The sequence below is a fragment of the Trachurus japonicus genome, chromosome 9 (genome assembly GCF_045865225.1).
Source record: "Trachurus japonicus isolate A0001 chromosome 9, Traja_1.0".
In the NCBI taxonomy this organism is placed as follows: domain Eukaryota; kingdom Metazoa; phylum Chordata; class Actinopteri; order Carangiformes; family Carangidae; genus Trachurus; species Trachurus japonicus.
This window is the reverse complement of record NC_140915.1, coordinates 26719841-26725492: the sequence shown is the minus strand read 5'-3', so window position 1 is coordinate 26725492 and position 5652 is coordinate 26719841.

Below are 5652 nucleotides of genomic sequence, written 5' to 3'. Positions count from 1 at the left end.
ATGTCTTGCTCTTCTCCCCTTGCAGCTGCTGGTGCAGATTTGATTCAGCACTTCCAGAGTTCCCAAACTCCCTGTTGCTTATTCTCTCAGCTTCACTCACAGATGGTCGTTGAGGAGGCTCCAGGGGAACTGGACCGGCTGGATACTCAGCTATAAAATGTATTTAGAAAATCCAACAGGCCTTCTATTGTTTTACTTCCTCTGTTCTTGTCTGTGTCCCTTTCATCACCCTGAGCTTTAGGAGTCAGTCATTCTCTGGAGAGTCAGGAACTTTTATCTATGTATTTGTTACAAGCAGAACTTCAGAGGACAAAGTCTTAGACTGAATAATTATGGAGTTTAACAAATATTTAACTCTGACTTTTGCTGACTGTAATTGCCTTAATGTGATAACCCCAGGTTAAGACTGAGGCTTTTGTGGCGAGCCGACCTATATTTTACACATTATGTGGCCATGAATAAATGGAATATAAATCAAACCTGTTCCATGTGAGTAACTCATTAAAAAGAAGCCAGAGGTTAACTAGAGTTGTGGGGGACAGTCTTTAATTAGACCATCTTTTCTTGCTCTGTACAACAGGCCATTCACCTTAACTTTAAGAGACCTTTTTGGAATCTTATTGGGAAATGTGAATTAATGAACCATTGAAAAATTTCCACCACTTAAAGAGGAGGTTCTCAAGTGTTATACTGGCTGGGGACAGAAGACCAATTTAGCGGAAAAACCAAGACAACAATACCAAAACTAAAAACTCTCACTCATTCATTTGCCAATGCATGGAACCAGATTCCAAACACAAAAGTATTCATTTCACCTCGCTGTGAGGTATTTGACAACAGGGCAGCCTCTGAGTAGAGATATAAGCTAGGTGTCATAAATGCCCATTTTATAGTGCTGAACAACACCCTCTCAAAATGCAATTAACTTCTAAGAATAGACATTCAGAACAAAGAGTCTTCAGAACAAAATCACATTTAAAGTCAAAGAACTAAGCTTAATTGTGTTACCAGACTTTGAAGGTAGGTAAAATTCAATTTCAAACTCTAAAGGACCATAGCTGCAACGAATTAAGCCAACATACTCTGTTCAATTTATTCTTGTGAAAATTACACCAAAGTAATGAAATATTATGATATAGCCATAGGGGAAGCTTTTCAAGGATAGATGAAAACATTAATTCAGAATAAGGCCTCTCTATGATATGATGACATAGCATCAAGATAACACTGCTGAGAATGCCTTCTTTAAAAGCTTATAATGATAGGTTAGATTTCCACTGGAAATGATGAAATGACAGTGAAATTCTTGTAACATGGCTATTCTGTTTCTTTATTTATTTAATTTTGAACCAATACTGTCTCCAACTTTTAGAAATATCTTTATCACATGTGTTTTGTGAGGTCATCCATTGTTTGAAAATCTTGGAAATGCCTTTTTCCCCCCAACTTTTTCGCCTTCTTTGTTTTGAATATTTCGCCTTTTCTCTCGCGTTCAAGTTGAGCTCTGGAGTCTTGAAGCCCCCAGGAGCCGAAGGGCTACATGTTCTATTCAGAGCCACTTTCCTCAAAGTTTGAGAAAAGAAGTCTGCCTTGGTTTGCACAAAACCAAAGTGTGAAAGATGTGATGGAGAGAGCAGGATGCAGGGTGAATGGAGGGAAAACAAATAAAGAGAAGAAAGCAGGAATGTTTCTCAGTTTTCTGGGACAAAACTGCCGCGAATTTAGGAACATCATACATGCTCCAGCATCGTCCATGGCTGCTTGTCAAGACACCAGTCTGGTTTGCAGTCCCAGCAAGGTGTGTATATCTACAACATCTTTCTTTTTTTTCCTTTTTTGCCAGCTCAGAAATTTCCTTTGCAGAGTGGAGAGTCACTGGCTTCCCGGGTAGAGTGATGAGAGTGCTTCTTTTGATTGTGTATCCATGCGGGTGCTCTAAAATCGAGAGAGCCATGTCACATCAGAAAGCCATTCCCTTCACGTCCAACCGTTCTGGACTGAGCGGGGATAAAATGCTGCTGACAGCATCTTGTTGTGTAACAAACACTCAGTTTAAACCATGATATTTTCACAAAACTGAAAAGCTGAAAATCCTGCAGTGGATTTTTTTTTTTTTGAACCCCAATGGTTGAGTTCTGGTCTTTGTTGTGATGCTTGTTTTTGTCCTGAAGTTGTCTCATCTTTCCCATTACAGATTCAGCAACTGTTTTTGTTCAGTCAGCTTCCTCATTTGCCATGCAAGCTGAGTCATCGGGGGGGGGCGCAATCTTTCCCTCAGTCCTTATCATGCTTCTTCTCATCCATCCCTTCTCCTTCACCTCACTTTTCCCCAAGTGGCCATGCACCCCTGCCATGACTTTGTTCACCAAATTAACCGGCTCACCTACTGTGATTGGACCATCCAGCCGTAAGTCAACTTTAACCTCTCTTATTAATTGGATGCCTTGGCCTCTCCAATCAGTGTGAAAAAGGCAATGGAGCTGTGGCTGTGGGGTAGTTTTGTTTGTACTGGCCTCCGCGCACATATTAAAATCAGCAGGTAACAATTTCATTAGTGAAGAGGCTTTTCACTCGCTATCTTATGTCTTTATAATTGCAAAGAGGATGAGTAATTCTCACTTGTTCAGCTTGCATGATAAAAGTTGAAAGATCGAACGAGATGAAAAACCTGTAATGGTCCGTACCCTGTTGAAAAGCGAGAGGCAATTAAATTCATCTAACTTTGAGTAATTGCTGTGAGAAATAACATTTTGCTCTTCAACAAACAAAAACTTTTGATGGCACATCACAGCAGATCTGAAGAATTTTCAGAAAGATTTCTATTTACCGTGTCATTTCATGCTGAAAGTACCAGAGGGATTACATGTCATGCAGCCGTGCATCCAAAATATCATCTAATTTGTACAACAAACACTTGCGCCTGTTTAGGATCCAAAAAGTAAAAGAATAAACAAAGTTCTGTATCCTTTTATGGTTGAAACATTGAGTTAGTCTACTGAGGCTTTGTGGCTGTGGTCCTGGGCGCCATGTGGTTCAGCAGGGCTTTGAAAGGCACCATTCACACACCCAACTGAACTCGGGCCAACCCGAACTGTGCCTGCTCGTTTCATCCAAACATCTGTGATGTCCAAAGAACATCCTGGAAGAGACTGGTCTGCAGAGAAACAAACCATTCTGAGCACCCCGTGTCTCCCTCTGCCCCGGCTCTCCCTCCCTGTCTCTGTGAGACACAAGCCTTTCATTCATATTTCCCCCTAGTTCTGCCTTTGTGACTTGTATTGTATCTCTGTGGGTGTTCTGTTCCCGTGTTCAAAGGAAACAATTATTGTTGCACCCCGCACCCTGAGCTAACACTATGTGAGATCAAATTGTGTTTGTATGGACTCTCACTGTGCTGCTCTAAGCTTTCTATGATGACTTTGTTCAAGTTTGACCCGCCCCGAGTAACTTGATATTGACATGACTGCGTGACAATCAAAGCACATGAATATGATAAAGGAAATAAATTGGTTGTTTAAATAATAAAGAATGGCGATTCCAGCAAAGTAAATTTGTCATCATGCAGCAGCTGTAACCTTGGCACTGACATGTATTTTGAGTCTGCCAGAATTCATCATGCATTACTGCCTGGTAATTTGTCTTTGTCCAGATGGGGGCGCTATCAGGCTGCCCTGCACTACAACAGTGCACCACAGCACAGCTCCTCTACCCCTGCACCTCTGCATCTCTGTCCTAGGAGACTCCAGCAGATCTACATCAGAAATTTTTGCAAATATGGTAAACAGAGCAAAAACTATAAAAGTGCTGACTCTCATACTTCAGGACAGTCCCTGTTCCCAATGGGGAATAGTTGTAGAGATACAGTTCCTGTACTTGTGCAGCTTCTTTACCTATTTCTGTAGTGTACATCCATCGATAGCTCTCTGTTGTCTGTCTTCAGTCCGGAGAGTATAAATGTAAGATATATTCAACTATTGTAGCTCTCACTGTATATGTATATATATTCATATATACGTGTGTGGGTGTAAAAAAGAAAAAGGGAAAAAAAAAGATGTAAGACATTACAGACACTGCTATCCTGCATTATGTGGCACCATTTCAGGAAGAGCTGTTGATACCACATCAGTGGTATTTAGTCTCTTAAATTCTCTCTCTGACTGAACTTGAACATGAGAAACGCACTTGAATTAGTCTAGCTTTACTGTAACAGATATTTGAGATATTTTTATTGTGTTTGGACTTGTGGATTCATGTGTGTGTGTGAATGCTGTATACATATTTCAGTAGTGTTCCTGTGGATGTACTTGAACAATGTTTTTGCATCTGTTTTCTGGCTTCCGGTGTATGTATGTATGTATGTGCGTGTGTGTGCGTGCGTGCGTGCGTGCGTGCGTGCGTGTGTGTAAATATGCGTGTGAATATGCAGGTTTGTGGCTGATGCTTCTCATCGTGTGAAAAATGCCGTGGGCTGAATCTCTCCAGTGAGAGTAACAAGGGAGAGAGACCACTGGAGAGCAACAGACACAGTTTTTGGCCCAGAAAAGGTTCAAAATATTTTCTCTCTATCTGAGTGAGCAAAGAAACCTATGACAGAGAAAACAACAACAAATGATCAACTGCACCCACCTTTTTTTTTTTTCCCTCTCAGCCATCCCTATGACTTTCCATCTCTAGTAGTCTCACATTGTCAGACCTTATTCCCACACCACATTTGCACTCTTCAGTCGCGGCTGAAAGCTTCTCTGGAGATGCTTCATTAGAGAAAAAGATATTTTTCACAGTTAGTTTTTCTCTCTATGTAGATCACATGCAACTCAACAAACCCAGTCCTGATGGTTACAGTGAATAAGCCCAGTGACATTTATATGTAGTCATAAAAACGCATTATCAATAAGTGTGTATAATGAGCTAAACAACATAGATAATGTTTTTCCAGACAGGAAATAAGATTTTGCCTGGGAATTTAAAATAGCTGACCTCATATCAACTATTTTCCTACGTATGTTCTGAATTTGGCATGCTATAATGACTTTCACGAGGATACAAATTAAGGCACTACAAATCAAATCCAAATCACTTGGTATTCAGTCACAAGGACCGGGAAATGAGACAACCCACACTCACAGACAAAAGGGTCTCAAGAAGACAACTTGATTTAGATGGATATTTCATATTATGCCAAGACCTAGTATTTTACAACAGACAGCTGGTAAAATGTAAGATAAAATTCAGGCTCTTCAGTGAGAGAGAACAGAGCTAAATTCAAAATGCAGTGTATATTGCATGAAGGAAGAGGGAACAGACATGCGTCCGCATCAGATCTTTCAGAAGCATTAACATAAGGCTTGAAGTGGGAGAGCGCAGACTGATCATTTAAAATGAAAACTTTTTCACCCTGAATCTTGCTACTATTAGCTCTAGCTGCCAGTAGTGTTACATTATTGAACTGAAGCTTGTGCCCAGGTCTAAAGTGGGCTGCGGCAGATGTGTAGAGATTATGCCGGTTTTAGATCTCAGCTGGGGTCCCTACCAGGTCTGGGCACCCATTATTGTCACATCAAACTGAATGTGCAAAAAGTGACATAGTACAGTTCTTTTGCTCCTTTGGTTTCACAACCTCCTTGTGATCTGCCACTGCTGAAAAAAGGGGGC